This window comes from Mugil cephalus, chromosome 3 (genome assembly GCF_022458985.1).
Source record: "Mugil cephalus isolate CIBA_MC_2020 chromosome 3, CIBA_Mcephalus_1.1, whole genome shotgun sequence".
NCBI classification, from domain to species: domain Eukaryota; kingdom Metazoa; phylum Chordata; class Actinopteri; order Mugiliformes; family Mugilidae; genus Mugil; species Mugil cephalus.
The window spans coordinates 26,648,267-26,660,784 of NC_061772.1; the positions used below are offsets into that span (position 1 = coordinate 26,648,267).

At 40.0% G+C, this 12,518-nt stretch overlaps 1 pseudogene; it reads right to left on the reverse strand.

The window, feature by feature from the left end:
* LOC125005445 overlaps positions 1 to 12,518 on the reverse strand; it is a 62,137-nt pseudogene that overhangs the window by 18,635 nt on the left and 30,984 nt on the right.

Genomic DNA, 12,518 nt, shown 5'->3' on the forward strand with positions numbered 1-12,518 from the left:
CTCACAGCCACCACCATCCCCCTCCCGCTCCTGCTACTGTTGGAGCACATTTTGGCTCAGCGCAGCAAAACACCTTACACAAATTTCGCACCGATTTCCTCCGCGCATCCTCGTGGAATGCTGCAGAGAACTTTGTGGGAGGACTCCTCGCCGAGAAACGCTCTGCTGAGCATCAGCCGGCGTCGCACTCTGAGCAGAGTGCCCTTCACTCTTCATAAAAGCCGAGCTCGTCCTGCTCGCTCTGCCCTGCGATGCGTTAGGACACCGGCTGATGACCTTCATCAGCAAACCCCCAGAGAAATGAATTGCGGAGGAGTGCAGACACAAATAGCCACCGTAGATGATGAGCCGCGTTTTTTCCGGAATAAATACATATGTCTCGTGGCAAAGAAATGGAATAACACTTCCAGTGCATCACATCGCCACGAACGCTCCTCTCTCGTCGTGTATCTTACTTAGCCGAGCTTTATAACTCATCAAGGTTAGACAAGCACGGAGGCAAGTGGGAGGAGAAAGTATCAGTAATTCTGATTAATGGGTTTAGCATAATTTAAAGCATAATGAGGCATTAATATGCAATTTACAAACAGATAGCGAGCCAACAAAAAATAAATCATCCCCTCTTCTTCTCCTTCTTCTTCTTCTCCTTCTTCTCACCGAAGAATCCGGTTAATTGCTACTTCTGCTTTTGACTAGTTGCTGTTCTTTTATTGGCACGGTATCGCAATCAATTATACGAATCGCCTCGCAGCATCTGCGTTGCCTGACAACGAGCTGCGACGAGCACGGGGTTACTGGGAGAACTTCTCGCGGCTCATTTTCAATCCATATTGAGTTTGGAATATTATGCATTTAGCCGCACACCGATCAGGCGTAACATTATGACCATGTTGTGCCTCGTCAGAGAATGGACATGGGGCTTCTGAGCGCGTCTGGTAACAGGGCTGTTGTTAGAGGGGGGTTTGGGTCATACGGGTTGAAGGGAGGATCCTCTGTGGATCATCCTAGCGAATTTGAAGGTCAGGTCAACACTTTGTGTCTTTGTAACATGTCTGAGTAATATTCACAAGAATACCAGGTCCAAAAGTTTCCCATCTTGCCACAAGATGGTTAATGTTATTTATTTCTCCTGTCAGTGGTTTTAATGTTGTGGCTGATCGGTGCATACAAATACATTGTATGATACAGCAACAGGAAGAAGAAACTGAAATATATTTTCAGATAATTTGATTTGTTTTAAGTTCTGGGAATAAACTGTGACAAATATAATGCTGTAACTTCAGACTATGAGCCGTAGAAATATGCATTCAGACGCCATGAATGATTTACGTTGTGTTCTTTTATTTTGTCCTTTTCTCACATAAAATATGCAGGACAGTTATGTAACGGCAGAATAACCAGGGTCATTCTGCATCGTATCAGACCACACAATTAAACAAATTGTCACTCTCTTCTCTGTAATGGAGACGTCTGTCCTGCACAGAGAGTCAAAATAAAAGCTACCTCCGATTAACGAGGAAGGAAGAAACGTGTGTGTGTGTGTGTGTGTGTGTGTGTGTGTGTGTGTGTGTGTGTGTGTCTGTGCTTCTGCAGGAGAGACGAAAAGGGGAGAAAGCCGATACGCTACGCAATGTGTGCAAATGTTACATGCGTGTGAATTTGTCTGCCTGCTTGTTTGCATGTGCGCCTGGTAGCGTGTGTGCATACATAGTGTGTCTACCGAGGAAAGGCAAGTTTGACAAGTTAATCCACTCTAAACATCTTAATGGGAACATCCCCACAGGCTGCTTCTCCTCCTCCTCCTCCTCCTCCTCCTCCGTCTCCTCCGCGAAGATTATTCTGCATCCCAACTTCTTCCCATCACTCCAGCTGCCTTTGCCAGGGAGACGGGTATGAAGTGACGCATTTACACCTGACATGTGGCTTCCATGGCATGATGGCAGCCTGTCAGCATACATTACATTTCTAAAAATAAATCCACCATACAATATGTTTCACTGTATGCTTGAGAGGGATTAGCCGTGAGAAACGACTCTGGAGTCTTTTCTTTTCCCCAAGGATGTGTCATCAGAATTCAGAATTACTTCATTGATCCCAGGGGGGAAATTGCTTGTGATCGTGTTTGACTAATTGTGACTAAAATGCATAAATGTTGGTAGACATAATAAAAATACTGAAACACAGAAATACTCCCACAGATACTTGATCAGTTATGGGATCTAGTGACTTTGGAAGCCAGGTCAACACCTTGTGCTGTTTATGTCATTGTTATGGGGGTGGGGGTGTCTGGTCTGGTCTAGGTGGTTGGTACATGTCAAAGTCAGGAGTCTTCAATGTTTTTCAGGCCAAAAATATATATATATTTATAAATATACATTATTATTCTTGTTTTGAATTCAAAATTAATTATTAAATATCACTTTATTAAATATGTTGGATTCATGTTAATGTGTATTTAAAGAAATTTTAATTTGTGGGGTAAAATAAAATTTAAAAAAGATTAAAAAATGTCTAATCAACCAGCTCCCCGTGGACTCTTTAGGGGTCACGAACCCCCTGTTGAAGACCTATGGTCTAAGTAACATCCACATGAATGAATGTCATGTCTAAGAGTTTCCCAGCAGAACACTGAACTGTCGGAAGACGCTCATAATGTTATTCACTTCATTAATGTTTCACTTCTCCTGTGAGTGGTCATAATGTTATGCCTGATCGGTGGACTGAATACTCCACACAGTCTGTTAACTAGATTATTAATGTAGTTTCATGTTCAAAGCATATTGCTTTTGACACAGCGAGCAGCTAAATCCAACCATCCAGCAGTTTGCTTTGCACATGAGCACACAATTAAAAAAATATATATAAATGTATGACTTTCAGTAACTGTGAATTCATCCACTGACTTTCCTCCAGACTAAAACCTCCAAATATTAGATGGTTATGTAAATTTCTTCTCAATCTACTTTGAGCTGCATTAAATGCTAATATTAGCTACTGTATGTATATAATACAGATTTACTTATACCTCTATTTCTTTTACATTTGTTCACATGCCTATTCTATTTTATTTTATTTAGCAAAATTTGTATTTTATTTATTTATTTATTTTTTTACTTATGGTTCTTAAGGATGATTTATGTGCACCTGAGCTACTGTGACCAAGCAATTTCCCTTGTGAACGAATCAAGTCTAAGGAGAAGACGCTGCACTATGATAATGTACGTATTCAGGAAAAGAAATGAAAAATCAGCAGATTTTTTGATTTGTCAAATGCAATGATAACAACTAATTCTCAAAGCTGCATTAACCAATGAACTGCTTGAGACATTTGGTCGGAATAAAATTCAAAAATTCAACTGAGTGAAAAAAAAGGTGACTCAAAATTATGGAGTGTGAATCTAAAAAAAAAAGCTGATTTGTCCCCAGCTGTGTTCTGACTCTATTCTGAGTCTTTTTTTTTCTTTTCTGACTCTGTTCTGACTCGGATTGTGGAACCCGTGACGTGTCGTTACCACAGGTCGGCCGGTTGCTCCGTTTTTACGACGTTACATTAGGCTGCCGGTAATTAATGGTTCAATTAGTGACTTGAGGTGCAGGCCAAATAAAATGAGGCTGTTGTGGGTTTTGCAGAGTAAGGGTAAGGTCTTAGCAGAGTCATTTCAGATCATCTGATTGATAGTTTTAAATTTTAACCCTAATTTTTCTGCAGCAGAAAAATAAAGTTGTATAAAACTGGAGTTGGAATCCTGAAAAGGATTTGGATCGGCCCCAAGAAACTACACTGAGACATCCCCTGCTTGTTGTTTGCTTTTTCCATTAACATCACGCTCAGTCAGTTTCATTACCAACTTTTCTTTTCTTTCTTGCGAGCTGCAAAACAAATGCCAAAACAACACTAACACAATTACAGCGATCCATTATACCTGAGTGTCAGTTTTAGTATGCGTGCATGCTGCGCTCATACAGCCAGGTATCATTTATTAATCCATTCTCTTCCCTTCTATTCATCTCGACCTTCTCCCTCAATTATTCCATCATTATTCTCGCCTTTTAAAACACGAGGTGGAGGTGGAACTCCAGGTCTCTCTCTTTTTTTTTTTTTTTGCCATTTCAAGCCCGAGACAATCCTCCCGTGCAGCTGTGGTCCACCTCGGGTCAGACGGGTTTTACTAATTAGAAACAGGCTGAGGTCAAAGTGACTCTGTCAGCTCTTCAAGGGTCAGCGCAGTGTTTCACCTGTCGGCACATTTAGCCGGGCGCGGAGCGGGAGGCCGCGGAGGAAGATTCAGCGCTCAGGTAGGAGACGGGCATTATCTAGATAAGAATAAATATGCTCCTGTTATTGTTGTATAAATATCTGCTGTCAGCAGCGGTGCACGGTATTCATGAGGTGTGAATCATCTATTATGTAACTACAGTGTATGCGTAGGTCACACACACACACACACACAAGGAAGTAAATTTAATCTCTATTAATACTTCAACACAGAATTTTCACAAAAGACAATAAATGGGGAACAAAATTTGAATTTTGACACGACCCACTAACGTTGTGGAAGTCCATTTTCGTTGAGCACCTTGGTCAGTGCCTGTGTGTGTGTTACGCGTGCACATTTAGGCCGTTTTAGACAACTAAAACCCTCCGGTGGTTAGTTAGTAAGGTAGTTTGGAAACAGTTCCTCCTCTGTTTGACTCAGCTCTCTGCCGTCCCACAGGCTCCTCCAACAGTCTGCTGGGAAATTTCCCACCATTCCAGAATTTTTTGCCATTTTGCCCATGCAAGCAGGATTAAAATGATGAATGTGTCGCAACATTTTGTAGCTTACCATGCCCAAGTGAAGCCCCGCAATGTGTGGGAAAATGTAGATGCATGAAATTTGTGGCTCCATCAACGAAAAAGGTTTTGGAAGAAATTTGTTAATGAGTTACCCTGGAAATGGTGCTTTGCAGAATCCAAAATACGTAGTTTTTTTTTTGTTTTTTTGTTTTTTTGTCAATGTTTTTTTTCCCTGTTGCACCCGTGCAAAATTAGCAATTAATCATGCATTAAAGAAACCAAAAAACATAAATAAAAGTCAGTGTTAAATACTACAGTCTTATATATCTCACCATATACTGTACAAGATAGCTATATGTCTATATTACCATACATCTTTCTATCCATATTATTGCATTTTCTTTTCAAGATTCAAAAAGTGAATCTATCTTTGAAAAGGGCAACTTCCGGTTGCAAAATATGCAAAATATGTTTCTGTCGTCTAACGATTTTGTTTTTTTGTTTTGATTTCAGAAACAGAAAATTAAAAGCAGACGGTTTTTAAATTTTTGTTTATCCATTCTCGACTCTGAAAGAGAAAAGTGCCTCGAATTTCAATTAATATTTTTGAATTTTAAAATGAAAAGCAAATAACTGCTCATTTTTTGCTTTTTAACGTCCTTTTCTGAACAAGATACAAGATAAAACAAAACAAAACAAAAAGAATCTGAAAGTTTAACTTGCATTGACTCTGCAACTCACCGGCTTGCTGGGTTTTGACGGTGACATTCGCCAGTGAGCGCGCGGCCAAGCCCAGCCCTGAGACGCCGTTAACGGCCTCTACGTGGAAGGTGTAGTTGGCGTGCATTGCAAAGTCTAGTATTGCCACAGAGGTGCCGGTTATACCGAGCGGCCGGGGGATGAAGCGCAGGTCTGGCTCGCACGGCTCACACTGTGTCACAACGCTGTCGCCATCGCCTCCGTCACAGCGCTGGCACAAGACGTTGTAAGCCACGTCCTTCCTGCCTCCTGTATCGCTAGGAGGCATCCACTGCAAGAAGAGAGCCGTGTCATTGATCAATGAGACCAGGTTCCTGGGAGCTGAGGGAGGCCCTGAAGAGAAGAGAAAAGTGTTCAGGGACAGAAACGCGTTGGTAACTCACTTGTCACTTTAAAAGACAGATTTGTTCTCCAGATCATGACACTCATGTGACCCCCCACCCCTAAGATGAGACCAAGAGTGGGCACACGATCTGACAGCCATCGCCTGTTTCACTGAGCATCATTAGAATCCTTAACGTGTGTGTTTGGCGCGTATGTACAGTAGGCGTGTGGGTGGTTGGCTTTAAACACGCTATGTTTCATTCCAACAGCTTGTGTAAATTTGCAGGATAAAACTGTTGCGCTTGTTGTTTTTTTTTTTTTTTTTTCCCTCTCACAGCTGTACGAGATCTGATTTGGCAAAGAAAGAAATGAGAAGCGTTGTGTCTTTGAATATCTGCGTGGAGGCGTGTGGGGGTGGCGAGTTTTCAGAGTGCTCTGAGTGTTTCACTCCAGCAGGCCAGTTGTCAGCTTAATGGATAAATGTCAGGAGTTTGCAGCATCCATGAATGAAACCCATCATAACAAATGCTGTTTTTTTTTAATCTTTTGATACTTGTGTCTGTACTTAAACAGATCAATGACATATTTGAAACTTTAATAAAAGAAAACGATGAACGGAGGCAAGAAATGTAGGATTAAGAAGGTAACTAGTCCACTAACTTGTACAAGCCATGGTGGAGGGATCCTTGATGGCCCTGAAGAAGCCTTTATCGCAGTGACAGATGGTGGCGGCCTGGTCGTGGCTGGAGCTGTGTAGAGGACACTTGACGCATTTAATGTTCCCCGCATTAGCCTTGAAGAAGCCAGGCTTGCACGCTGCAGAATAAATAAATAAATAATAATAAAAAAAACGTATGGAAGAAGGAGAAGAAGAAGCCAGTTATCATGCAGCTGCATTCCCATCGGCAAACACGCGGACACTTAATTCAAAACTCCAGCTGCTTCTCTCCTCACCTGTGATCTGACCTTATTTCCCGGGGTACCATGGATCACTGTCGCCTCCTTATTAGCTCACTAAGGAAGAGGCGCACACGTGTAACGATGCACCTTTACTGAATAAATATTCCAAAAGTCACACACACCAGCCACAAACAAGTTTTTAAATGAACACGGTATGAGGACATTAAAGCCGCGTATGCTTCAGGCTTCCATTGACAAACAGCGACATTAGCCTACTACCCAGAGCTTTCCCTAAACGTGGCAAATGCTAAGGGCGCCGTGGAGCCATAGGGGGGTGCACTGAGAGTGAGCTTTTTTCTCCCCCATGCTAACAGCCTAATGCTAATTTTATATTTTATTATTTCGTGGTATTACCAAAACTTACTACAACTTATCTAAAGTGTATTAGCCAAAAGTTAGTTGTTGCAGCAGCTCTGTGCTCAGCTCAGAGCTCAGAGCGCCCAGCCACCAGCCCTCTCCACCGTTGATCGCCGCTGACAGTATCCACAGTACAGTACAGCAGCCAGCCGGTGGAAAGTCTGTTCTCAGTGAAGTTAATGTCATCATGTCAAAAGGGCCAAGGCTCTCGGTTGCTCAGGGAAGAAAGAGAAGAAAAGAAGAGGAGGCAAAACAGCAATAACACAGAGGTAATTAGGTGTTGAAAATCAATCATTTTTGTTTCTAGCTAGTTTAATTGGAGCAGAAAGTGGAGAGAGCAGAACGTTACAAGCAACGGGTGGACTACTTTCTGAAGCTAGTTTACTCTAGAGGATAACAGACTAAACTGCGACAGTTAAATAAATAATAGCAACAAGAGTTAGCATCAGTGACCCACACCTTAGGAGAAGTATTCAGGTGTAGAGATGGCCTCCACTTTTTCTCTTATGTCCTGCTGCATAGAGCACCAACCTGTTTGCCAGGTAATGTTGAGCTTATTTCACTATATTTATATTGTGTCATGTCTGCACTGGGTTCTGTTGTATTTTATTTTGTGCAATAAGTATTTATATTGTGATTTTGCATGCATTTTAATTGTGTTGTATTTTGTATTTTATACTATTTATTATGTATTGCTATTGCCGTTTTTTACAGTTTGATATCTAAGTGAAATAAAGTGAAATTGGATTGAAATTGAATTTTAACCTCTTATCATTGCAGCCTTTTTGCTAAAAAACAAAACAAAAAAACAAAAAACAAATGAAACTCCTATTTAGGACATACCCAAATTAAACTGCATGCTGTTCATTAACATTTTGGGGCTTATGCATGGTCTCTGTCTCTTTTGAAAGCCAAGACTCTGAAGTTTCTATCACAAAAGTTAGAATCACTCAAAGCTGTATTGTTCTTGAGTGATCAATGATGGCATGCAGTTATAAAATAACAAGTTGTAGGATTTGCCTGATTTTTTAATTTATTTTTTGTTCTGAAAAAAATGTTGAATCCTATAATGATTTTTATCTATGAAATCAGAAGAAAATGACGTATTGCATCATGCAGCATTTACTCAAACACAACTCATGTACAGGACTCTGATTGGTCTCAGACTGTTTGGTATTTTGTTATATGTAACATGGAGTTGTATTTGCCCATATGTGCTATAGAACAATGCTACAAGATGTGTAATAAACTGAGGTTCCATCAATATATTTTGTGCAACAAGTTATTAATTCTGCCTAGGGCCGGTTCTGCTACTACCCAACAGCTGAACATCGCGTAAGCTCAATGATATTTTGCAAGTAACATCATGTTGCTATTATGCAGTAGTACGCTTACTAGTTGGCATGAAAACCATCCATAGTTAAAGGATATTGAAAGTAATTTGGACTATTTTGTTTTGAGGTCTAAAATAAAATCAAACTGTTCACATGTCAAACTTTTTATTGTTAATTTTTAGGTATTGGTCGAAAGTTTGGGGAAAAAAATTGTTCATCGAAGGCCAGACACTCGTTTTGGCAATTAGTTTCTGATCATTAACAAAAACAAGTCAAGCAAGATATCCCACAGATATTCTTATTTAAACCTCGACTCCTCAGTCCCTTAAAACTGAAGGAACTACTCGGATGAGGGGCAAAACCTCTTTGCAAACAAAATTTTTCCTTTCTTTAATGTTGGTTTTTGTTGTTGTTTTTCTTTGTTTGTTTTGGATATACTATGACCTGAATGGCTCAGAACCTTCACAGACATATACTCTGGAAACCTCCCAGCCAGAAGGTTCTGGGTTCTAATCCAGACCGAGGAACAGCTTCTTCCCAGAAGCTGTAAGACTGTTGAACTCTGGTGGAGCTGTGTGATTGCTCAACTCAAGTATCTTTGCACGTTTAACATTTTGCATGTTTAAAGTTTTAAAGTTTTGCGCACCTAAAACTCTGTTTGCAACTGAATAATCCATGCTGCACTACTACTTGTTCTTAAGTACATTTCCTTTTCTACCTTAGTTAGCTTATCTTATTTTATTTATTTTGTTAGACACAGCTATCAGTATTATATACTGTTTGCTTGTGTCTATTTTACAGTTACTCAGTATCTATATATTATAGTTACTATGGGGTAACAGCCCGGGACCTGAGTACATCATTTTGTTTCAGCTCATGCTTCCGTATGGTTGTGAATGACAAATAAAAATCCTTGAATCCTTGAATCCAGTGCTGTGCCTGGGTCGGTTTTCTCTAGGTACTCCGACTTCCTTCCACCGTCCAAAGAAAGGCTTGTTAAGTTAACTGGTGATTCTAAATTGATCATAGTTGTGAGTGTGAATGGTTGGCTCTCTGCTCTCACTCTGGACAGACTGGCGACCTGTCCAGAGTGAACCCTGAATCGTGTTCCCTTGACAGCTTGTATAGGCTCCAGCGTCCCCATGGCCCTCCAGAGGACGAGCGGTTACAGAAAATGAATGAATACTCATCAAATAACTGTCAAATTATTTACAAAAATGGTGGACTGGTAGTTGGTGGTAATCTCAAATATTAAATACAGTGTACACTGATTAACCTAATCATTGATTATGTTGGTGTCATGGCACTTGTCAGCATTCAGGACATATTAGGCATCAAGTGAACATTTTTGTCCTCAAAGTCGATGAGGTAAGAGCAAGAAAAATTGGAATTTGATACCAACTCTGATGTGGTCAGTAGCAATCAGGAAGGCATATCAATGAACCGGCAACAGAGTCATAGGCATCCAAGGTTCATTGATGCAAGAATAGAGCAAAGGTGTCTAAGCGTAGTCTGACCCAACAGACTAATCTACTCCAGTGGTGCCCATGCTGACAAATGTCCCCAGGACGTTACCATGAAGCTTTCATTCATAAAAATGTCAGGACTCAGGTTCACCAGAAGAACATTCTTTTGTGGGAGATCGTCAGCATTATTAACTCCACTAGCTGGTTGTTAATAATAAATAATAAAAAATGTAATAAGGGGAAACTACTCATTTGAGGTTTCAGGACTAAATCAAAATGCAATGAAAAAGTAAATTTTAATCACACTCCTCGTTAGAGGATAGAGGAATGTTTTTTTTTTTTCTGTTATTAGGCTGGTAAAATAGGAAATATTAACATACAAATAATGTCTTGCAGAAATGTAATTACATCCTGCCTTCACTCCAAAACCATTTTGCTGACCTTAGCATTGTGAGTTGTCTACTTCCAGTTCTTCCCATTTCGTTCCTTCCATCAACCCAACCAACGCTTCCTTCCTTATCTTTTCACTATTTCTCCGCTTTGCTCAGCCACAGTTTTCACCTTTTCTTATATGTATTTTTTTTTTTTTAATCTTTATTCCAATAAATTTCTTCTCCCATCTGTCCTCACGCTTTCCTCTCCGTCGGTCTTTCCTTTAAGGCTTATCAAAAACGATAGCATAACCATGGCAGATTGCCTCCTTCTTCGCGGACTTATCTCGGCAGAGAAGAATAAAGCACTACTCGTGCAGTTATTTAATATTCCGGGATATTTGTGGCTAATTTTACCGCAGAGTGATTTATCTCAGACGTGTGAGTGGAATGGCAATTTCAAATTAGCAAATAAACATGCAAGACAGTCTTGAGACTTCAAGGCAGAAAGGTTTATAATTTAAGCGTTTTAATATTTTTCCATAGTTACAATAAGTAAGTAAGAAAGAAAGATTTATCTGTTCCTCACATCATCGTATTTTATTCTTGTCTGATGCATTTTTTTCATCCGTTGAACATTGAACCTATGGCCCAATGTTCAACACTGTACCCGGGCCTCTAGGAGAAGGAATATAAAACTGAGTGGATTAACCTGGTGAAATAAACTGAATTAAACAGCTCTTGTATGTATGGCCTTGCACGAACAGAAAATGTGAATAGTCGGTAGCTGTAGATTCAATAAAGTGATTGGTGCAGAGTCTCCTACTGTTAACCATGGGACAGGTGTCACCAAGACCTTGGGAAGTCTAGTCACATTAATTCACTTGCTGGTGTCCACACTTTGTAAATGAAGACACTGCTACAGCTACATTAATTTATTGTTCCCACAGACAACTGCTGCTGTATTTCAACAGACAACCCTCCAAGCTGAAACAGCAGGACAATGTATCTGTGGATCTGTGTATTTGATATATATATAAAAGGTAACAGTATATTGCTGTGTACATAAAAGTGTGAGCTTTGGTGTGTTTTCTTGAAAAATTTGACCTGAGGAAAACCTTTACCAATTTGAGTCAGCTCCACAATGGATAAGAGGCACACGGGACCACTTTGAAATACAATAAATATGTTTTACACACAGGCCAGAGTGAGATTTGACTGACATTTATACTTCTGCCTAACTATAAATTAGAGATTAAATAGCCTGGCCCTATAAGAACGAGCCAGTAAACACTGATGTTATTGAATCACCAACCTGGGAGCTAAAAAGAAAAAAGAATAACAATAAAACTTTCATAAGCGAACATGTTTTCATCGAAGAGTTCATCCAGCTCCTAAAATACCTCTGTGGTTTTTAAGATTCTCTTTTCAGCATTTTCACATGACTCTCCTGGATGATGTCACAAGCACGCATCTAAATACTACATTACCCATGAGCCTTGAGCCCCTTTGCTCATGTAGAGGACGCTGGTCAAGTGGAATCGCTGCTGCAGAAACGTGCAGCTAAAGCTGATGTGTGGCCACTAGAAACAGCAAATTCGCACACATCGTTCAAACATATCTAAAGCCAAACAAATATTTGACGTGCCTACTTGAATTAAGCCGTGAAATGAATAATAAAAGCATAAATAATAAAAGCATCCTGTAGCCTATAGCTGTGGCGTCTGCAGACGGGGGCTGGAGGGTCTCCCAGCTGACGGGGGACGAGAGGTGAGGTATGAGTCGTCAGTAACTCACACATACACACATTAATTTATGCTCACATTCACACCTACAGCATTTTTAGCATGCATAACATTAGCATTAATGGCATGTTTTAGGACAGTGGGAGGAAGCAAGAGGACCTGAGGAAACATGCAAATTACAAATAGAATTTTTCAGTTTGTGAAAAAGGTTCCGGTTTAATTTTCTGTCACATTACATAACCAATTGCTGATTGATTGAAATTATTGATGCTGTAAATAATATAAAAATCATTTGATTTTTTTATTGTAGAAAGATAGATAATCTACATAAACAGGCTGGAAGAAGCATCTATAAATAAATCTATAAATATAAATATAAATATAAAAGTTCGGCACGTGCAGAACTCCTCGCCCTGAATCACGAC